General features: G+C 50.5%; 1 protein-coding gene across 4 annotated transcripts in view; it reads left to right on the plus strand.

Annotated features, from left to right (window-relative positions):
- The window catches only part of SVIL (supervillin), a 198,475-nt gene that overhangs the window by 87,341 nt on the left and 87,259 nt on the right, over positions 1-23,875 (plus strand). The window lies entirely within an intron of this gene.

Raw genomic sequence — 23,875 nt, forward strand, 5'->3', positions numbered from 1 at the left:
GCCTGCTTATCCTCCCCTTGGAGGCCCTTATGGGCGCCCTCCTCAGCCACACCGGCTCCCTGGCTCTTGAGTGTCCGCTTGGGGCACAGAGTCCCCTCGTGCGTGCATGGGCGCCTGGCAGCCATGTTGGTGCCTGCTCAGCTCCAAGGTGGCTCCTGCAAGAACTCAGCTGCAGCTGGGAGGGAAGAGACCACAGGGGGTGGGGGCAGAGCCTGTTGCCCATGCAAATGGCCCAGCGCCTCTCTGGGGTGTGCCTGTGCCTTGTGTCTGGACAACCCCTAGGAATAGCCAGATGGCACTGCCTTATGGGTCCCTGGAGAAGCAGAGCTGAGGGCTTGGGTCCCGCCCCGCTTTGTGCAGCGCCTCATCCAGCGAGATCCTGCCAGAGAGGCCCCCTTCCAGCTGCCAAGAAACAGCCTGCTGCGGTCCACAGACCCCGCCTTTTCCCTTCCTGCGGCTTCCCAGACAGAGCATCAGGCTGGGAGGGCGACCATGAGTGACGCCCCGATTCTTAATCAGCTGCGTGCGGCTCTTGGGTTTCTGGCTCCTTAGAAAGTGTAGGGGGACCTTGGCACATGAGAGAATATTCTAGAACCAACCAGTGACTTGGCCCTGTGTGGGCATGGCCCCAGGCAGAGCAACATTGCTCGAATGTGCTCCGTCCTCTGACGTTTTAGGATTAGGCAAAGTAATTGACTTGGATGTCATTTGGAACGTAAAACCTATTACTCAATTCTTGTTAGGGAAGAAAAGCTCTTTGCCCTTTTGTGTCCTGCGATGGGGGCCTGCGGTTTAACAGACTGGTCGGTTGAAGAAGGGAAAGGAATACACATTTTCTTAATATTTTTGCCTGCAGTGAAGATGATGGTAAAGAAGTGTTAGACTTGGGAGCTGGTAGACCCTGTGTAATAAAGGAAAGAGGGTTTGAGCTTCAGGGAAGATAAATGGTGGGGAAGTGAGTAGGAAATACATGAGGGATTGGCCGGCACCGTGGCTTAACAGGCTAATCCTCTGCCTTGCGGCGCTGGCACACCGGGTTCTAGTCCCGGTTGGGGCGCCAGATTCTGTCCCAGTTGCCCTCTTTCAGGCCAGCTCTCTGCTGTGGCCTGGGAGTGCAGTGGAGGATGGCCCAAGTGCTTGGGCCCTGCACCCACATGGGAGACCAGGAGAAGCACCTGGCTCCTGGCTTCGGATCAGTGCGATGAGCCAGCCGCAGTGGCCATTGGAGGGTGAACCAACGGCAAAAAGGAAGACCTTTCTCTCTGTCTCTCTCTCTCACTATCCACTCTGCCTGTCAAAAAAAAAAAAAAAAGGAAATACATGAGGGAAATGAACAGAAGATAGGGTTGTTTCACTCGCGTCTCCTGGGAGGGGATCAGGCATTGCCCTCTCTTCTTGGCATGGAGGGAGCAGGGTCGGGTACCTGCACGCAGGCAGCTTGTGCCCTGCTTCTGGGAAGAGCAGGGAGAGTGGAGAATGCTTCCCACCTCTGCTGATTGCCATCAAATGCTCACACGAGGTGACACATGTGGGGCTGACACCGTCAGAGCCCTTCCCACATTACCTAAGGAAACTCCCTCTAGTGAGGATTTCTCCATCTGGCGTCTGCCTTCACCATCAGTGTGTTGCATGTGGTGTTTGACTTGGGAACGAGCTACACGCCCAGGTATCATAACTGCTTGGACACCAGTGGTACGGGTTTGCGTGTTTTTGTGTAAAGATGGAATACAACTTCCTCAAAGAGTAAAGGCATTCAGAAGAAATGAACTGGAGTTGCTGAAGAAGTGAACCAGAGCTCTGTTAGTCCCCTTGGGAGGAGTGCACTGCTTCTGGGGGTGTGTGTGGGGGGTTGTGTGGCATGGTGGCCACCGGCGGAGGAAGTGCATCCTGTCTGTGGTTGACACAGGGCCACGAGAACATCAGCATGGACGTTGGGAATATGGGGATGTCCTAATTGTTCAGAAATTGGGGTATTTCAAAGAGGTCTCCCCCCCCCCCCCCCCCCCCGCCAGAGGTGCTTTCCTGTTCTCCATTGTTGAGGTTCTTTGTGGTAGTTCCACATCAGGGAGATCCATTTCTTATCTTCATCTACTCAGGCTCGGTTCCATCGTGTCTGTGATGACCAAGAGTTGTTTGAATGGAAAGGAAAGTGTGGTAGGGAAGCCTTGGGCGATCTGTCACGAGGACACAGAAGGTGCGAACTTGAGACGCTTGCTTAGGAAGGGCTGAAGAATCTCGTAACTCAGATGGATTCTCCTTAAAATCAGGACCAACCTCAGGCTGATCAGATGATATTCTCATTTCAATATCCCCTCCCTCTCCTGCCCCCAGTATAGTTTTATTGCTATTTCTAAAAAAAATAAAAAAATTAAGGTGAGGGTCAGCAAAGTTTATTGTTAAAAGCACCAGATAGTAAACATTTTAGACTTAGCAAATCAAGAAGTGAAATTGAGAATATTATGTAGGTGCTTATGTGACTGTTGTGAAGCATAGAAATATTTATAGATTATAATTCCTCCAAAAACCACAGAAAGGCTAGATTTGATCTGGAGGCTCTAGTTTTCTGACTGCTGCTCTACAGAATGGGTATTTAATTTTTTCCCCCAGAGAAACCTTTTATTTAAGGAATAAAAATTTCATAAGTACAACTTGAGGAATATAGTGACTCTTCCCACCATACCTGCACTTCCACCACACCTCGTCCTCCCCCTTCCCTTCCCAGTCCCGTTCTCCATTAAGATTCATTTTCAGTTAACTTTGTACACAGAAGACCAAATCTATATTAAGTAAAGAATTCAGCAGTTTGTATAGACACACACAAAATATAAAAAAAAAAACTGTTTGAGAACAAGTTTTATGAGTTAATTCTCATAATACAACTCATTGAGGACAGAGGTCCTTCATGGGGAGTTAGTGCACAGTGACTCCTGTTGTTAATTTAATAATTAACACTCTTTTATGTATGACACCATTGATCACCTGAGGCTCTTGACATGAGCTGCCAAGGCTATGGAAGCCTTTTGAATCCACAATCTCTGTCAGTATTTAGACAAGGCCATAAGTGAAGTGGAAGTTCTCTCCTCCCTTCAGAGAAAAGTACATCCATCTTTGATGACCACTTCTTTCCACTAGGGTCTCACAGAGATCCTTCATGTAGAACATTTTATTTTCCCATAGTGTCTTGGCTTTCCATGCCTAAAATTCTCTCACAGGCGTTTCAGCCAGACCAGAATGCCTTTAGGTCTGATTCTGAGGTCAGAATGCTATTTAAAACAATTATCATTCTATGAGTCTGCTGTGTGGACTGCTTCCCATGTTGGAACATTCTCTCCTTTTTAATTCTATCTATTATTATTAACAGACACATGATCTTATTTATATGATCCCTTTAGCACTTAATCCTATCTAATTATCACTTTAACACTTAAGATGGTGTTTTTACCACCCAGTTCAATGGGATTTGGGGTCCCATGGCAAGTTTTTAAGCTGTACCCTTAGAAGAGTTCTGTAGGAATGTATACAGAACTATACAGTTTTACAGTTATAAACATCCTCCTCCCTATCTTATTCCCATTCTTATTTTTTACTGAGATCTATTTTCAATTGACTTTATACACATATGATTAACTCTATGTTAAGAAAGGAGTTCAAAAAATAGTATGGAGAAGAAAAAAAACCCTGTTATTATTTCACTAAAAAGGCCTTTTAATGTTTTCTCTCTTTCCACACCTTAAGGAACTCCTAGAACCCATATGTTTGGTCGTTTGATAGTATCCCATAGATCACTGTGATTTTTAGTTGTCTGTATAACTTCCTGTGCTTTGTCTTCTAAGTCAGACATTCTTTCTTCTGCTTCACTGATTCTGTGGTTAAGGCTCTCCACTGCATTTTTTATTTGTTCTATTGAATTCTTCATTTCTAAGATTTCATTTTGATTTCTCTTTAAGATTTCATTTTGTGGGAGAAATTTTCTTTCATGTCATGTATGGATTTCATTAGTTCATGGGTTTGCTGCTGATTACTTCTAAGTTATCAATTTTTTGAATTCCATTTCTGGCATTTCTTCAATCCCATCATCTTCACAATCTAGTATTGAAGTGTTGTGTTCTTTTGAGGGCATCATGTTGTCTTCATTATTGTTTCTTGAATTTGTGCATTTGTTATTCGGCATTTGTGGAGATATGCTTGGTTTCTTTGTTGTTGTGTGTTTTTTTGTTTTTGTTTTTGGTTTTTTTTTTTGTTTTTTGCTGTGGCAGCTTTTGTCTTTGTACTATTCCTCTGTAGATAAGTGGAGTGTCTGCTTTCAGTAGATACCTACAGGCTTGCAGTGGGTGTGGCCAGAGAGCTCTGTTCAGTGCTCCAGGGTGAAGGTCATATTTGAGGTGACACACCCAGGTTTGGCATGGTAAATCTCCTCTTTTTTTTTTTTTTTTTAAATCAAATGGGAGGTTTGTTCTTGTCTGTTGGCATAGACTCAGCTGAGCTCCTCTCCTCAAAGAAGACTAGTGCCTGGGTGCTAGTTTTGGTATATTATTATTTGGGTATATTATTCGTCTGCTCTGCCCCAAGGATCACACAAAGGGTCTGTGCAGTCCTCAGTATAAGCTCAGATTCCCCAGCAATGTCCCTCGCCAGGTAACCAGGGAGTCCTGATCATGTGGAGCCTCCTACAGTGACTGCCCAATGTCCTAGCCACACCCTGAGTCCTCCCTCACAGCCTCTGTGTTTCCACTGTCCCAGCACACAAGCCTCCTACAGGCATGAGCACCTAGCCCCATCTATTCTCCCCGCCAGACTCAGGAGTCTCCACTTGACTGATTGCTGGGTGCAGACACGAACTGGCACAGCTGTTATGTATGTCCAAAATGGCACCTCTTCTCCATCAGCTTGTTACAGGACACAGTTGCAGGGGGAGAGAGAAAATGTGCCCCCCCCTTTGTTTTCCCATTTTAAAGATTTATTTATTTATTTGAAAGTCAGAGTTACACAGAGAGAGGAGAGGCAGAGAGAGAGAGAGAGAGAGAGAGAGAAAGAGAGGTCCTCCATCCACTGGTTTACTCCCCAGATGGCCACAATGGCCGGAGCTGTGCCAATCTGAAGCCAGGAACCAGGAGCTTCTTCTGGGTCTCCCACACGGGTGCAGGGACCCAAGCACTTGGGCCATCTTCTACTTCTTTCTCAGGCCATAGCAGAGAGGTGGATGGGAAGTGGAGCAGCTGGGACTAGAACTGGCGCCCATGTGGGATGCCGGTGCTTCAGGCCAGGGCATTAACCTGCTGCACCACACTGCTGCGCCCCCCCCCCCTTGTTTTTTCTCCTTTAGTTTGTGAGTACACTATCCCCCACGGGGCTTCAAGCCAGGTTCCCTCTAGGCTCTTCCTGCAGCTTTATTGCCAGTGGCTTGGGCTGTTGTAGCCTGGTCTCACCTTGCTCTCCAGTGCTGGTGCAGAGGCCCTGGCCTGCTGGGGTCCTGAATTGTGCTTGTTCTCACCCTCCACGCAGGTCCACTGTGTTCCTCCAATTTATGTAGAGTTTCCTCCTAACTCTTCCCTGGGACTGTACTCCTTCCACTCTTTTTTAAACTATCTTCTTCTAGACTAGAGCAGTATGCTCCCTCCTTGTTCCGCCATCTTAATCCAGTCCCTCTATTTTCTTCTAAAAATTTTAACAGACACATAAAAATATACTTATGGGGTCCTGTGTGGTGTTTCATTACATGCATGCCTTATGTAATGTCCAATCAGAGTAGATTCATTGCTCTCTTCCAACTTCAACATCTCTATAGTGCGAGCACCCAAACCCATCTTCTGTTTTTAATAGAGATATCTACAATATGTTAGCATTATCAATAGTCACCAAACCATGCAACAGGAGCCTAGAACTTCTTACTTCATGTCTGTCCATCAACCTTTCCCCAACCCCTCCTCCCCCTTTCTCTTCAAACCAGTCTCAACAGGATTTGGAAAACAATCTTTGTGCTTCAGTTAGATTTGATGTCAGACGTTTGGGACTTGCACAGTTACTGTTCTGATGCTGGTAGTTAGCAGACATCAATAGAGGTTTGTGCAGTGAAGAAATTAATGGGCGGACACTCACGTGTGCACGGGCACACGCTGTGTGCTCTGAAAGGGTGCAGGTGCAGAGCTGACAGCCTGTCCGATGTCCCCCCCGCCGAGCTCCATGGAGAAAATGTGTGTTGTGGCGCAGCTGGTTCCTTCCGACTGCTCCCCAAGGAACGACGAGAAGTGCTGGTGTTTGAGACGGTTCCGTCTTTATACAGCAGGTGCCAGGCGAGGCCGAGCCCATTTTAGATTTGAACAAAAGGAGCAATTAAACACAGAAGGCACTGGCGTTGGCACTGCCAGCTACTCTGCCACGTAAGTCCGTGCCCTGTTCTTAGCTTTGCGAACTGGTGCTAAATTTACGCTGAATCACCCACCGGTGAATTTCAGGAAATGGGTTGGAGAATTAGAGTGACGTAGAACGGTTTTGAAGCAAGATGGCAAATGTCTTGAAATTTGTTTAATAGAAGCTACAACAAATGAGACCAGATTAGTCCTTTGATTGTGATGTGATAGTTTTTTTTTTTTAATATCAGTTGATTGGTCTATTTCTCCCCCCCCCCCGATTTATTTATTTATTTATTTATTTTTAAGGATTTATTTATTTATTTGAAGGGCAGAACTACAGAGAGGCAGAGAGAGAGCGAGAAAGAGAGAGAGAGGGAGAGAGGTCTTCCATCTGCTGGTTCACTCCCCAAATGGACACAATGGCCAGACCCAGGCCAATCAAAAGCGAAGAGCTTCTTCCAGGTCTCCCACTTGGGTGCAGGGGCCCAAGGACTTGGGCCATCTTCCACTGCTTTCCCAGGCCATAGCAGAGAGCTGGATCAGAAGTGGAGCAGCCGGGACTCAAACCGGCACCTCTACGGGATGCCGGCACCGCAGGCGGTGGCTTTACCCACTGTGCCCCAGCACCGGTCCCTGTCGTGATTTTTAATGGCTCAAAGAGAAGACTCACAAGAGTGAAGGCCTCAGCAAAGTGGACGATGGCCAAGTAGAGGCACGTGCAGAGCTAAACAAGACAGGTGTCCGAGCAAAGGAGTCGGAACCAGGGCAGAGCAGCCCAAGTCCCCACGCTGCACCAGTGCCTGCTCACAGCTGCCAGTGCCACCAGCCCTGGGAACAGTCCTAACATCGTCCTTGTGGGAGGGGTGCGTGGCCTCCGAGCCACATAGCTGGAAGGCGCCGGAGCTGGGCCTTGAACCCACCTCTGTCGTTGGCACCCCCAGGCTCTTCCTCTGTGCTGTGTCTCAGCCGCCTGTCCCCAAGGCAGAGCCGGAAGCCACAGGAGCACCAGGAGTCCCTGGCAAGAACCTTGAGCACCAACCGGGTCTGCAGCCGGGGCCGCAGCCCCCTCTGGGGGCTGGGTGAGGGACTGCGTGCGTGTAGCTCAGCTCAGGATCGCTTTTGCCGGCAGGGAACATGCACTATGCAATGGCGCATTGTTCCCCCTCATCATGGCTTAGAAACATCCTCGCCACAGATAGCACCACTGGATGGGAAGTGGAGCAGCCAGGACTCGAACCGGCGCCCATATGGGAAAGGAGGCGGCAGGCACGCAGGCTGTGCGTGTTTGGGGGCATTGCAGCTGGTGTGCAGAAGTCAGCTGCTGACATCTGAGAGGTTAGAAATGGGCGTGATCCTCCAGGAGGGGCCCGTGGGAGGCGTCTGTTTGGGATGTTTTCCCATTGCCTCCTGGTTCACTCGGATTTGTTTGCTAATGTCTTTATCATAATTCCACTCCTTAATTTTTGTACTTTTTTTTTTTTTCACCGAACTTTTCATGTCTTGGGACTGATATAAGAAATTTTCTTTTTTGATTGCTGGGTTGGGCGTCTAACACAGCGGTTAAGACGTTGCTTGGAAACCCATATTCCGTGTCGGAATGGCTGGGTTCAGGTCTCAGTGTTGCTCCTGATTCCAGCTTCTTGCTAATGTGCGCCCTGGGAGGCAGTGGAGATGGCAGTGGAGATGGCAGCTGGGTCCCTGCCACCCCCATGGGACACCTGGATTGAGCTCTGGACTCCTGGCTTCAGGCTGGCCCAGGCCCAGCTGTTACAGGAATCTGGGGAGGAAACCAGTGAATGGAAGATCAACCTCTCTCTCTCTCTCTCTCTCTGCCTTTCAAATGAAATGAACATAAATAAAATATTTTAAATATGTTTGCTTATCCCCACTAATATCTGTTGAAATGCATCCATCACGAGGTAGGAGATGCCGGTGTCGAAAGGGGAAGTGAGTTCTCACCGGATTGGCTGCTGCCGACAGCACCTGAGCCGGCCCGCGTTCCTGCTGCATCTGATGCGCAGGTTCGCACCCGGGCTGCACGCTGGGTCACCTGGGAGCTGTACGACTCCTGGGTCTGTGTCCCACGGGGTGACTCTGATCCCAGGCCGGGGCAGGGCCGACACCTGGGCAGGTGCAGGCTGCTCCAGACAGTCAGACAGTGAACGGCAGTAGAGCTCACTCACCTGCCAATCCCGCTTACTCCTACCCCAGGGTCCCTAATACATTGACCCCCCCTCCTCCGGTTTCCAGTCGGTGTCGTACATAACTAGGAGCCCCAGTTGAGACTGGGAGCCCCAGTTCCTTCGGCGATGCTTGTTATAATCTTGTCTACAGCATAGACAGCCTCTGTCGCCATGTGGTGTGTTTCCTCTGTTTGTTCATGGTAGGCAAGCATGCAGTGGCCTCATGCCTGTTTCTAGTTCCTCCCCTAGCAGTCCCGAGTCCGGCCTGTGGCACCACGGTCAAGTTGCTGCTTCGGGTGCCCGCAGCCCAGATTGGAGCCCCCCCGCCTCTGCTTCCAATCCAGCTTCCTGCTAACGCACACTCTGGGTGGAGCTCCTGGCTCCTGGCTCCTGGCTGCAGCCTGGCCCAGCCCTGGCTTTTGCAGGCGTTGGAGGGGTGAACCAGCAGCCGGAAGACCTCTCTGTCTCTGCCTTTCCTGTGTACCGTGAAAAAGACCAGCAGAGCAAACACAAGAGGGCGCTCCTTTGTCGTTGCTTTCTTACGCATTTGGAGAAGATCTGTCACTTAAACTGCCCCTCACGTCATTCCTCGTGGGCCACCTAAATCTATGGGGAGTCAGTTTTTATTTTTGCTTCTCCCTGGAAAGCTACAAAAAAATGTAAATTGAAGAGGAAGCACTAAAAAAAAAAAAAAAGAAAGAAAATTCTCGTGATTTAGAAGTTGTTCCAGATGTTCTGGGAAAAAAAAAAAAAAAAACAGACACACAGCTGTTATTCTGTGAGTCAGTGTCAAGGTCAGGGTCAAGGTCAGGGTTGTCTTGGCCGTGGGGCAGAGGACTCTTGCTACTCTGACACCCACCATCTGTCTCTGTCATCCCTGACTTGTCCGGGCTGGTTCCTGCAGAGACAAAGCATTCCTGCTTTAGAAAACTTTGTTTTCTTGGCCACATCAGCACGATCAAATATTTCTACAGCTAAACAGAATGACATATTGGCTTGAAAGAATTACCCACACCCTCACATCCATTTAAAAAAATAATAATAATGAAAATAAAAAGCCGGCGCTGCCGCTGAGAGCCCGTGGGGAGCGTGGTTTTTGTTAGCCGTGGTGGGCTTGCTGTGTGTCCGAGCCCACGTTCACCCGGAACCAGGAGTGTGTGACGGGAAGCTGGCCTCGGTCTCTCTCACCTCACCCTTCCCCCAGGCAGCACCGGCCTGTGCATCACTGCTGGGGCCCAGGCTGGACCACAGCTGTTCTGGAAACATCTATGAGGTTTCCCCCACCGACTCTCAGATGACACGGAGGCACTGAGTAAGGGGCCCCTGACCCAGGGGTGTGGCTGCTGGCTTTGGGAACCTGGGGTCATACAGTCCCTGAGCGCCTGGAATCTGCCCTAAAAGCAAAGGCGGCAGAGGGAGAGGTGGGTGCAGCCAGGTGCACCCTGGGGTTTATGGTTCAGATCGCTGACACCCCGGGGGTCTGTGCAACCCTGGGAGACCAGACAGGCCCTGCCCCGGCCCACACCCACCTGACAGCACAGAGCGCACCTGTTAACCCTTGGCGGTCTCCTTGTCTCCCAACACCTGTAGCGTTAGGGTTTTGTTCTATATTTATTTATTTATGTCCTGTGGAAGCCCCATATTTTTATTTATACTTTTAATTAATATGAAGAGAACAGATTTCAGGTAGTTCATAACACTAAGAATGCAATGCTCCTTCCCTCCCTCCCTCTTCTCTATTTTATGGTTAAAGCCGTTACACTCCACTAAGTAAAGAGCCCACGGTTTAGCAGAAATTCAGACAAGGATATAAAAAAATCATCAAATTCCAAAATGTGAACTTCACTCGTAGACATTCAATTTTTTTATACTCTGGATATTAGCTACCACAGACCAGAGAGAACTGGTGGTATCTGTCATTTTGGGTCTGGCTTATTTCACTAAGCCTAATTGTCTCCAGTTGCATCCATTATGTTGCAAAAGACAGGATTTCATTCTTTTTTATGGCTGAGTAGTATTCCATCACCTAAAATATATATAATAATATAAAATATATAAGACAGAGATCTTCTCTCTGCTTGCTCACTTTCCAAATGCCCACAACAGCCAAGGCTGGGCTGGGAGGAAGCCAGGAGCTGGGAAACCCATCTGGGTCTCCCCTGGGAGTGGCAGGGGCCCAAGTACTGACCCAGCATCCCCTGCAGGTGGCTTTGCATTGGCCTTGAACACTTGGCCTTGAACACTTCCCAAAGCGGCCAGTTTTAGAGCAATAAGTCACCCAGCACCCTGGGCCTCCCCTCCCCCCGCGGTGGGCTTCCTGTCCGGAGTATCCCATCCTCCCTACAGTGCTCTAAGAACATATGTGTTTAGAACACCGTTATGATACCGCCAATTCACAGGTCAAAACAAACACAGAGTGAAGAGGAGGGCAGTCCAGCGTCCCTGGGCTGGCATTGTGGTGGGGGTGGGTTAAGCTGCCACCTGGGGCGCCGACATCCCATATGGGCATTGGTTCGTGGCCTGGGCATTCCACTTCCCATCCGGCTCCCTGCTAGTGGGCCTGGGAAAAGAGCAGGAGATGACCCAGGTCCTTGGGCCCCTGCACCCATGTGGGAGACCAGCCCTGGTTCCTGGCTCCTGGCTCCAGCCTGGTCCAGCCCTGACTGTTGTGGCCATTTGGGGAATAAACCAGAAGATGGAAGAGCTCTCTCTCTCGATCCCTCCCTCCCCTCCTCTTCCCCTCCCCCTCTCCCTCTGCCTTTCAAAGAGAGGAGTAAATCTTAAAAAAAAAAAAAAAAAAAAACTAAATCAAGCATCCTGCATTTTTGAGTGGTATGCCAGTTGTATGATTGGATGTGAGATTCTGAGTACAGTGTCCACACAGCTGTCATGTTTTTATGCAAAATTTTTTGACCACAGTACACCATTGCATCCATGTTTATATGTAGACCTATTCCTTTTTTATGAGGTTGTTTTATTTTTATAACTATCAATAATTAATTTATAATAGACACGATTGCTGAACTTAGCAAAAGACAGCGTTTGGTGTGACAAAACCTTAGAGGGCAGCAGGCACAGTGGGTAAGACGTTGCTTGGAGCACCCAGAGCGGAGTGCCTGGGTTCCAGTCTCAGCCCGCTCCTGACCCCAGCTTCCTGCTGGTGCACACCCCGAGAGGCAGCAGGGGACGGCGCGAGGCTGCAGGGGACGGCTCCTGTCGCCGGGGCCTCGCCACCCTCGTTGGAGAAGGAGATGGAGCCCTCAGCTTCTCCCTGCAGCTTGGCCCAGCCCCAGCTATCAGCTATCACAGGCATCTGGGGAATGAGCCAGCAGGAGGGACATTTCTGTCCGTCTGTCGGTCTCTCTCTCTCTATCTCATTCCCTTTCAAATAAAGAAATAAAATTTTAAAAAGGAGCAACAAGAAGCCCTTGCATTTGAGCCCCTTGTGTCTGGGTTGCAGGGCCCACAGTCATGTACCCGGTGGTTGGTTATTGAGGGCAGGAGGCAGAGGCTGTGGGCCTGCCTGGGCGGGGCTGTGGCAGGTGGAAGAGGCACAGGTGACAGGTGGTGGGCAGGAGTTGGAGGAAGGAGCCAGCAGCACAGAGCCACAGGCGTTCCCTGAGGACTTGGCATTCCCCATCCATCATTGCACACACATCCCAACGGAATGCTGGTGGCCACGCAGGACATTCTGTGATACCTACATGTTACGTGTGTTTTTTTTTTAACCAACACATGGAGTCCAGGTGGCTGAGGGAGTTGGGATGCAGGCTCTGGTATCTCCGGGCCCAGAGCCCCCCTTGCCCGATAAGTGCTTATGAAGTAAATGAGCAAGATAATCTGGTAGCAGTTCACTTCACGTGCATCTCGGGCGTGTCACGGCTGCTTGCACTCCAGACGTCATGGTTGTTTCTCAGCCCTTGTCTGGACGCCTGTGAACTGTGGTCTTCCTGCGTTTCACTTGTTGAATTTTGTGGTTAGTGGTACATTAAGCCTGTGATGAGGAAGTGGATTAAAACCATGTTTTTTGGAAAAATCTTTAAAAAAAAGGTAAGGCAGGCAGATTAGGGGTGGAGGGAAGTATGGTTATTTTCTTAGAATTGTGCCTATGAAGTACATGAAATCTGTCCTCTTTATATAATACAATTAAAACAAATTTTTTTTAATCCCTTCTGTCTTCAGTTTTTATGAAACTTGACTCTGGACAGTGCTATGATTTGTGTCTGCCACTAGGGGGCGACAGAGCAAAGTGGAGGAACCGAGCTTTCCTTTAAAAATCAGTTAGTTCAGCATCACCTGGCCACTTGGAAACAAACAGTGCAGGTGTGCAGAGCGCTTTCGGGACACACCTGCTGAGCCCCTGGGGTTCTAGAAGGGACAGAGAGACATCTGGCTGCATGCTGGGGGAGGCGTGTGGGGTGCTGAAGCTGCTGCAGCTTGTCACCAGGGGGCTCTTCTCTTTCTTTGGGGAACAGGAGAGTTAGGGACCTCCAACCTCAGCAGAACGACCGTGTGTGCTCCTATGCGGGCTTACCTCGCCCAACACCCCTTCCACCGTCGCTGAAGATACAGACGTGTCGACTCCGCTGGCGCGGCCCCTGCCTTGCTTACCCAGAATGCTGCCCGTCGGTCATCACACCTGACCGTGGCCTCCTTTTGAGCATCAGAACACACAGCACAGTGCTGTTTGGACATCGAGCAGCCCGAGTGAGCCGGATGCTTGCTAAATACAGTAGGCTTTTTGGGAGTTCTCGGATGGTGCTGGAGAAGGAGTGTCCCCTGCACAGCCAGCCTCCTGTGCCCCAGGCCACTGCTGAAGCGAAGCTGTTTTGAATCCTGTGGCTGCAGTGGGGCTGGCCCCGCGCACAAGTGTCCATTATCATTTCATCAATGGATTGTCTAGTGCTTTTGGCCAAGGGCAGCCCTTTGCCTGCCAAAAGTCGGCCCTGGCTTTGCTGCAAGGCTAAGGCTTGCAGGGGGAACAGTGGGTGACCCACCAGCCAGCCAGTCACCTTGCCGGTTGGTTGCCTGATTTAGGCAGGTGCAGAACTGGCCCCTGGGGGCAGGCCGGCAGGGCTGTGCGAGGTGACCTGCTGGGCTCAATTAACTCCAGGGTCTGTGATGGCAGAAATAGGCGTTCTCCTGGGCACACGCTTCTGCACGTGGTTGGAAATCAGAAGGCTTGTAGGGGCTGTGACTCTCCAAGGACCAGGCTGTGCGTCTCCTCCCGCGGCTGGGCAGACGCTGCTGGAGCCCGTGCAGTCACGCCCATGCCCCAGGATTCCTTGTGCTCCCTGTGGACTCCACGGGGAAATGTTCTTGAGCTCCTAAAAACTGATTTCAAAGGCAGAGAGACAAAGAGACAGACACAAAGAGAGATGCTCCATCCGCCGTTTCACTCCTGCCCCCCGAATGCTCGAAACAGCCGGGGTTGGGCCAGGCCAGAGTTGGGAGCCTAGCACTGCATCCGGGTCTCCTGAAGGGGTGACGTCGTGGATGGTGAAGGAGTTCACCAGCGAAGGACACAGGGAGGCGTGACAAAGTTAGGTTTTATTAAAATACTCTGCAAGGGAGCAGTGGGCGAGCTGCTGCCACAATGATGATACTCTGGGATCTGCGTATCTCGGGCAGGGTGCTGCTGGCTGGGGGCTTTCCCATCGCTAGTGACTTCCTTCCTGCTGGGGGTTTTCACGAGGGGCTCCCTCATTGCCAGGAGCCCAGGGCCCCAGCCACCGGAGCCATCGCCTGCTGGCTCCAGGGTGTGCGTTAGCAGTACTCTCGTCGGCTCTCCATGTCTGTGCGTTTCAGTAAAGAGGTAGAATGCGTGTTGGTGGTTTAAAACGTAGCTGCAGCTGGGTGCCCAGGGGAGCCGGCCACCTGCCTGATCCGTTCCAGCTGGACCCGTCTGTCCCCTTCCCAGTGTTTTCCGACACTTGGTGCAGTGCAGGAGGGGCCCGCACCTGTGCCGGGCCGGCGACATGCACACTGGCCTCTTGAGCCCGTGGCTTCTGTCCCTGCGGCTTCTGGCTCACGAGTGCCGTATTTCTGACCTTGGGTGGTTCCAGCCGCCCACCCACCCCAGGGCCAGACTTCAGCTTCCCTCTCGCTCCGGAAGTCTGCAGGAGCACGGCTCCCAGCGTGTTCCATGAGAACAGGGACGGTGCCGACTGCTGGCGCCAGGCAAAGCCCTTGCGGGTGCCCTGGCCCGCAGCTGGGAGGCGACATCGCAGGGGCTGCAGCCTGGGGCCTGTTTTGACCATGGAGCTGCATCCTTGCTGGCTTCTTTCACTGCCTTTCACCTGCTTCTTCCTGTTCGGGGAGCGAGTGAATGGAAAAGCTGCTGGTTGCGGGGTTGACTCGACCCAGAAGCCGGGGGCTGTGACGTTGAGTTGCTTGTTCCTTGACCTGCAGGGCGGAGGACTTGTTAGCTTGGTGCTAAGCTCTGAGGGGACATCGGAGGCTCCAGGCAGAGCTCATCGGGCCAGGGGAGGAGACGGTTACACTTGACATTTTAAAGACAAAAAGAAGAAGGGACAGTAGCGGGGACAGTTCCTTTAGGCGTCACCAGGACATGAGTTCCTTGGTAGAACTTCTGAGTGCCTGAGTTAGAACCCAGGAAACTTGCATTGCAGATGCCGAGGCTGTGGCTTCTATCTCTGGTGTCTCTTGAGCAAGTCAGTCGGAAATCAGCAGGAAGACAGTTGAATCTTCCGCTTCACTTCTGAAATAAATGTATATGGCGTGAGTGACAACAGACTATTCGGTCTTGAGAAATAACCACTCTTGGTGGGGGAATCGTTCATTCTTCTTTGTCTTTTTAAGGGAAGGAAAAACACTTAATCCTTGCCTCAAATAGATGTCCTGCTTCCATCAGTTGTGTTTAATTATTCCTTAATTCCTGCAATAAGCCAACAGCTGTAATGCAGCCATGATACACATGCCATCCCAAACAAGTCTGAATGGGAAAAGCACTATGCTAATTCCCACTTGTCTACAGACGCATCTACTGGGCCATGTCCAGTTCCCATGCTTGTCTTGTGTGGGTGAGCGTTCTCAGGAAGAGGAAGGAAAGCCACGTGGAAACCCCACAGGGTCGTCTCGGGCTCCAGGGGAGCGCCTCACTGTATGTGGGGAGAAGCCCTGCAGTGCTAGGAGACAAATACCTGAGCTTGCTGGGAGCAAAGGAAGAAGTAGGGAATAGCGGAGGTGGATCCCAGCGAGGAAACAGACCGCAGCAGCCTGGTGCGGAAGCAGGTGCCTCGTTTCCTTGTGATTTCCTTGCGCGGACTTGAACTCAGGAGGGCAGGAACACCCCCGCCTCACTGACCACCTTCGCCTGACCTCTGCTGGTTGCTCAGCAAACCCTGTGCAAGAACAAGGGGGCAGGTGCAGGAGGTGGAGCCCACAGAGCTGACCCTTGGTTCCAGTTCCAGGACCCTCCCCTCCCCTGTGATAGCGAAGCCTGCAGGTGCTCTGGACCCCTCTGTAAAAGATCGTGGTCTTCACATAGCCTCCTCTGGGCCTGGAGTCATCTGCACGTGACCTCCAGTAGCTGATACGATGCCAGTGCCACGACAGTAGCTGTTGTCCTGTGTAGCTTCGGGAACGGTACCTCGGAAAGCAAGTTTCACGTTCAGTGCACACACAGCCGTTGTAAAGCTGCCAGCATGTCCCATCTACAAAGACAGAGGGCCGACTGTATACACAGCAGGAGCTAGGAAGGCTGGGAGCCAAACAGGTATAGGCCTGAGATCTTCGACGGGAATTATTGGGTTCAGAGCTCTGAGCTCCGGGTTCTTCACGGGTAGTTCTAGAACAGCCTACGGCCGTCACCAATGCTCTTACGCATTTGTCTGCCGTCTGGACTCATAGGCTCATACAAAACTTCTGTCTGGAGAAGTTTCCCTGCTGTCTGTCCATGGGAAAGCTATCAGAAGGTGAGCAGGGGACGCCTGGAATTGGCCGCGATGGCGTCCTGCCTCCCTGGATGGTTGTAACGGTGTCAGCCCCTGCCTCTGCTCGGTGGGGGGGAGGGGGGGCGGGGCTTCCGCTCTGCAGGAGACAGCTGCCGTGGACGTGGACACCACGGTTTGCAGACATGCACCGCGGCCGTTGAGGGAGAACCCTTGGAGAGTTGCTGCCTGCAGCGTCGGCAGAGTGCTGGGTGTCCCCTGAACCTCGCGGGAAGGGGTGCAGGTGTTGCTGTGGGGCCCCCTGCCTGCTCGCCTGCACCGTCACAACACACTTGGCAGTGCAATGCACTCGCCATAGGTCGCACCTGGCCAAGCCGTCTGAGTGCGCAGTTCAGTGGCGCTAAATGCTTTCACGTTGTGATGGGGCCATCACCAGGTTCCACTCTTCCAGCTTCCCACACCAAAACGCTGCACCCGTTACACAGCTCCCATTCCCCCACCCCCACCCCCAGCCCTGGCAACGCCCCGCTCTGCCTTCAGTCTCTGAGTCTGAGCACTGTGGGTACCTCCAATCCCAGAATCCTACAGGACTTGTCCTTTCTTGTCCTGGCTTAATTCACTTGGCATGATGTCCTTCTGTGCATCCAGGTCGTAGCAGCTACACCACACTGTAGCTTTTTTGAAAAAAAGAAAAGGATTCTATTTATCTGAAAGGCAGAGTGAGAGAGAGAGAGAGAGAGAGAGAGAGAGAGAGAGAGAGAGAGAGAGGTATCTCCCATTTGCTGGTTCATTCTTTAGATGGCCGCGATGGCTGTGGCCCAGCTGAAGCCAGGAGCCAGGAACTCCATCCGGATCTCCTACATGGCTGCAGGGGCTCAAGCACTTGGGCCATCCTCCGCTGCTTTCTCAGGCACATTAGCAGGGAGCTGGCTCCGAAGTGGAGCAGCCGGGACTCGAACCAGTGCTCAGATGGGATGCCTGCTACAGCGTGAGGCCAGCCCCATGCCATTGCTTTGCAAGGCTGAAGACGAGCCCATGGTCTGTGTCCCCTGAAACACGGGCCAACCCTTTGCGCTTTCTTCCTCCCGAGGTTATGACTTGGCCGTCCTGTCTTTGGGGCTCCTGGATCTTTGTCCCTGAGAATCCTTAGTGTAGACTCACGATGAGCCAGAAACGCAGCCGTCAGAGACGTCAGCACGACTCCTTTGAGCGTGAATCTTAGACATGCAGAGTCTTGTAGGGGACCGCAGTAGGCCTGTGCTCACGGAACAAATCCTCCAGGACGGAAGGCTTGACTCGGTTTTCTCGCAACTCATCTGATAGAGAAATAGCGCAGAGTGTAATGTTTCGGAGGGCCGAGCCCTTTGGCCTTTTCATCTGGACATAGGCGGCCTGTTTTAAATTACCCTTGTGGGATGAGCTAACGCGAAATCTCATTTACAGACGTGTCCCAAATATGACGACGTCCCCCAAGTTCACACCACATTTGTGTTGCACATGGGAGGAGGATTAGACTCAAAGACACGCTCTGGGACATCTGAGAAAAGGGGAGTGGAGGGACGAGGCGGTGTTCCCACTGGTGTGGTTACCTCGTGTCGGGCTGCTGTGCCTCAGGCCAAGCGTCCACACGCATAAATAAATCCACCAAGGAAAATGAGAATACCATTTATAGCTGTTTCTAGAGTACAAAATTCTTCTTTACTAGGCTATAAAAAGATGTCCTTAACTCTGGAATTTCAGTCCAGCTGTCACCTTTAGTAGTGTGTAGCAGAATTCTTTAAAAATCATTTCGGTGGGGGGCCGGCGCTGTGGCATAGCAGGTAGAGCCGCCACCTGCAGTGCCGGCATCCCATATGGGCACCGGTTTGAGTCCCGGCTGCTCCACTTCCAATCCAGCTCTCTGCTATGGCCTGGGAAAGCAGTAGAAGGTGGCCCAAGTCCTTGGGCCCCTGCACCTTCGTGAGAGACCCGAAGGAAGCTCCTGGCTCCTGGCTTCGGATCAGCTCAGCTCTGGTTGTTGTGGGCATCTGGGGAGTGAACCAGCAGATGGAAGACCTCTCTGTATCTCCCCCTCTCTGTAACTGTGTCTTTCAAATATATAAAAAAATAAGTAAATCTTAAAAAAAAGAAGTGGGATTGGCTGTGAGTGAGGAGGGAGTTAAAACAGGCAGTGGTCGCACGTCTGGCTGATCTACCAGTGTGTAGAGTTCATTTGCTCTGAGCCGTAGGCGTGCACCTGCAAGCTTGCCTCTGGCGTTACCCTGCAAATTCTTCAGGGTCCTTGAGTCCCAAGAGAGTGGAGGATGGTGGGCGGACAGAGAGGTATGGAGAGAGCATGGGGCTGTGAAGGGGCTTTGGGAGCAAGTTCTGGTCGCCAGCGGGCAGAGTTTGTCTCCAAGCCTCCTTGTTCTCTGGCCATCCAGGGTTGAATTTGCATAACACTGCATTGAGTTTTATACGGGACTTGGGGGATTGTCGGGTCAACTCAGTTAATGGCCAGGAAACCACGCGTGCTTTTGAGAAAGCAGACTGGTCAGCGTCGTGGGGAAGTCCGTGGGTACAACCCCTGCCACCCCCGCGGTGCTCTCCTGGGGTTTCACAAGACCTGTGGCCTTGGTCCTCATTTGTGCCTGGTTGTTTGGGTAGGAAGTAAACTGTGTTTATCTATTTAGATACTATGGAAAGCAGAGAGGGTCAACCATGAACAGAGTTGGGAGTGTTGTCCCCCATGTAGCGTCTGATCAGGCACAGTAGAGAAGTGACATCCAACATTTCTGATGTCACTAGCTGAGCTACAGTAGAGAAGTGACATCCAACATTTCTGATGTCACTAGCTGAGCTACAGTAGAGAAGTGACATCCAACATTCTGATGTCACTAGCTGAGCTGCAAACTGAGTTGCTGGTGTAATTCACTTTTTTTCTGTGTCCACCTGTGTAGACAGACTCTGGATTCATCCGTTTGTATACAAAACCGTGGTAAACATCCTTGAGTCTGTGGACAGCAATGTCCTTGCGAACGTGACCAGAAGAGCTGTATGGTCACTGCTTCCTCTGCTTGTCCAGGTTTGATGGTCACTTCCGCGTCCTGCTCTTCTCCAATTGGGTGGGAGCCTTGGGGCGGGAAGGCGGAGTCCCAGCGTAACCATGGCTCATTTTTATCCACGGTACCCCCCTGCGCACACGCACGCGCGCACACACATACACACACACTGGCTTCCACCTTTACTCTTGTGGCTCGGCTCCCCCATGACTCCTGAGTGGTGTCTGCCCTGGTTTTGAAGGACATCTCAAGGATCAAACCAGACCCAGAAATCACAAGAGATCTCTGAAGGTTGACAGCAGCTGGCTCGTCCTCGCCTGGAACAGGGACACAGGCGTTGTCATGGGGAGGGTCAGAGCAGGTGGATTTTCCATCATGGCCCGGCCACACCATAAGCTGTGTGAGCTTGACATTTTCCTTGGGACCAAGGTTTTAGGTTGAAGGAGCCGTGATTCAGTTGTCCCGACGATAGTGGCCCATTCATGGGTTCTTGGTCATCCAGGTCCCCTCCAGCAGCCACCCGTGAACCGTGACCTGCCGTGACTTGTGCTGTGACCACGCTGTGAGTCTGGCTCCCTTCCTCCCCACTCCAGGAACACATGAACGCCCCTTCCATAAGGCCTTTGTGACTGGCCGTCTACAGGCAACTTAAATGTTTGGATTGACTTCTTTTTAATTTAAAGATTAGTACTGGTGCCGTGGTTCCGACATCTCTCGGAACACCTACATCCCACATCAGAGAGCTGGGCTTCAAACTACCAGTCTGCCTTGATTTCAGCTTCCTGGTAGTGCAGGAGGTGATGGCTCGGGGACTTTGGCCCCTGCCACCCAAGCGAGAGATCTGCATGGAGCTTTGGGCTCCTGGAAGCAACCTGGCCCAGCCCTGGCTGTTGCAGGCATTTGGGAAGTCAGCTGGTGGATAGAAGATTCTCTCTCTCTCTTTCCCTGTCTTTCAAATAAGTATAAATTTAAAATTGTTTGCAGAATTTTCTCTGCAGATACATAAAATATATTAATGTATAGAATGATATGAGGAACTATCTGCCCATTTTGTAGCTCCCTTGTGAGAATGAGCTAGCCTAAAGCAATAATGATTACTGTTGATTTTAATTATTGAAGAGTAAATGAAAACATTCCATGTATTGATGTAAGATGTAGATTTTTTTTCCCACAGTATTACTTGGTTTCCTGTGAACGAGATACTTAAACAGTAGATTAAATTTTATATCCATAGCTTCCTAAAGAGTCCTGTGCTTTTCCTCTCAACAATTAAGCCGTGTTTAAATCAGTTTGGAAATAATTCTAGTAAGACTGCATTTCCAATTTACAGAGAACATCCAAATGCTTTGTTATGTGTCCTGGAATTTCATTTTTAAAACTCTGAATGGACTTGTGCTTTCATGACAAAGGAAGCATTTAAAGTCTTTCTGGATGATTTTCATGAGGATGCTATAGAAGAATAATTTCAGGAATGTGAACGGTGATGAACCAGGGACACTGTGTGTTATAAACCACTCTGTTCTGTAGAAAGGACGGCTTATCAGCAGATATTATTTTATCTTATTCATTTATTTCCAGAGTCAGTCATTTCCATTCTTTCTTCTGTGTCCTCGACCTGTTCCAATACTTTTCTGTTTTTGTCTTTAGCACTCTATTAACTCACACTAAAGTTTCCACCATAGTTATTTGCAACATTATGTTGCTTCTTGCTGAGTTTATTTTTAAGATGTATTTATTTATTCAAAAGGCAGAGAGAGAGAGAGAGAGAGAGAGAGAGAAAGAGATCGAGCTTCCATTCCTTGGTTCACTCCCCAGATGGCTGCAGCGGCTGGAGCTGGACTTATCTGAAGCCAGGAGCCAGGAGCTTCTTCCGGGTCTCCCATATGGGTGCAGGGTCCCAAGCACTTGGGCCATATTCTACTGCTTTCCCAGGCCATAGTAGAGAGCTGGATTGGAAGTGGACTCAAATTGGTGCTCATATGGGAGGCCAGTGGTGCAGGCAGTGGTTTTACCCGCTACTCTGTGATGCCGGCCCTCTTGCCGAGTCTTTCAGCTTCCCTAGTTGCCGTGTTCCATGCATTATTCTATAAAGGTAAGGAAATCAGAAATGTAGAAAAAATGCCAAATAAAACCACCAGCCCAGGGCTGGTGGTTGAGGCCATTTGGGGAGTAAACCAGTGGATGGATGATTTCTCTTTTTCTCTCTCTCTCACTCTGCCTTTTCAAATAAATAAATAAATAAATTTTAAAAAAGAGGGATACACACTCAGGGTGGCGTGAATTGTGGTCTTCTTATTTTTAATTTATGTTCATTTCATTTGAAAGGCAGACAAAGACAGTCAAAGAAAGAGATTTCTATCACTGATCCACTCCCCAGATGGCCCAAATGGCCAGGGCTGGACCAAGCCAAAGCCAGGAGCCCAGAGCCCCATCCGGGTCTCCCACGTGGGTGCAGGGACCCAACTGTCTAAGCCATCACGGCTGCCTCCCAGGGTGGGCATGAGCAGGAGGCTGGGTTGGAAGCAGAGCGGGGACTGACACCCAGGCCCTCTATGACAGGATGTGGGCGTCTCACGGGCCATTTTAACCTCTGCACCACACACCTGCCCCTGAATGGCGAGACTGACGTCACCCCGACATCAGTGGCTGGGCCCGATTCCTACATGTGAATGATTGCTCATCGCTTGGTCCCTTTAATGCTGCCTTTCGCTGTCATTCTCCATGGATGGCACATTTTCTAGGGGTTGCATTGCTTGGGCCCGCCAGCCCTGTGTTTTGCCATTGAAAACAAACAGGGAGCAGTCCACTAGGTAAAGCTTGGCTTGACAACTTCTGTCTCAAATTAAAATTTTTGAACCTCTAGGCGTATCTGTCCTTTCTTTTCCCACGGTTTCACTCATATGTTGTTTATAAATCTTAACTCCTAAGTATGAGTCTCTGGCTCCCTGTTAGGTAAAATATTTCACTTAATTCAGCCAAAGCCATACTTGGAGCAGCCTGCGAGAATCGTTAAGCACACAGTGAGAGTCTGGTTTTTGGGTTTATTTTTTGTTTTTGTTTTTGTATTTTTTCTCTTTGTGTGTTTGTTTTTAAGGAAAAAAGAAAGTGATTTTGACTCCTGAGCTCATGGTTCAGTTGCACCCTGCTCAGCCAGAGCCCTGCGTGTGCCTGGGCCGTGGCTGTGCAGGGCTCACAACACACAGTCCGAGCCCTGGCACCCAGTCTGTTTTCACATCTCCAAGCCTAATTTCTGTCTGTAATCTGATTATGCGGCGTGAGCTGGTTTAGCCTGCAGCTTCTTGCTCTGTGTTCACCACACGCTCAAGGACACAAGTGCCTGGTCGCTCTAGCCCTGCGCTGAGGAAAAAAAAAAAATCTCAACCCAATTTTGCTGAGCGCGGCCCAAGGCCATTGCTGGTTGAGACTGAGCCGTAGCGCTGGCTGTGTCTCTGAACCTGCCGTGTGCGACCATGCTCAGAAACCCAGGGATCTCCAGCTGCCTGGGAGCTCTCAAATTCTCTGAGAAGCAAGGTAAGGGGCGAGAAAGAGCCATGCATGGAGAAACCGGAGGACTGTGTTGGAGATCTGGTTCCTTCCGCTTTCTCAAAGGACACTTTAAATATCTAATTGAGGTCGTAAATGAGCTTATCTTGGGATTCCTGAAAATGTGCATGTTTTTCTATTGCGGGAAGTTCCAGAGCCTGCCAAACCAGGGAAGCATTTATTTCCATAGACAAGACGGCAGATTAATTTGGAAATGCCCAACTTCGGGTGAAATCCTGGCTGTGTTGCATTCCAGTGAAGATGTTGTTTCTAAACCAAATGCTGCACAGTCTACAGTATTTCCTGTAGGCGGTGATGAGTGAAGGTCTCTCCCTCTCTCTCTCTCTCTCTCTCTTTTTAATCAGCTCTTTGTGCGAGATAATTTGGAACAAAATATCACTTTTGCAGTGGCTTCCCGGCCAGCACAGAGGAAAATGCACACTTGTGATTTAACTGCTGAGATGGGCTCGCTGAATCCAGACGTCCCTGCTAACTCTGTTGGGAAGTGATGGCAACAATGCAAGTCTCTGATTCGGGAGTTTTCCTCTTCCAGCTGAATGCTGTCTCTTTAAATACATAACGGGATCCTTGTATCACTGCCTGAGCAGCTTTCATTGGCTTGAGAGCTTTCGCTTTGTTGGATGGCGCTTGCGGGCCAGAGTTTCCAGACTCGGGGACGCAGGATGTGTTCTGATGGACAATTGAGTGTCTGTGTCCGGGGTACTCTCTGTGCCCTCCTCCCCGGGCTCCTGTCCCCTAGGAAAGAAGCAGAGATCTCTATAAGTGGTTTCCTTGATGGACACACGGTCCCCGTGCCAAAAGCTGCAAACCCGATGACTCGCTGT

The sequence above is a fragment of the Lepus europaeus genome, chromosome 14 (assembly GCF_033115175.1).
Source record: "Lepus europaeus isolate LE1 chromosome 14, mLepTim1.pri, whole genome shotgun sequence".
NCBI classification, from domain to species: domain Eukaryota; kingdom Metazoa; phylum Chordata; class Mammalia; order Lagomorpha; family Leporidae; genus Lepus; species Lepus europaeus.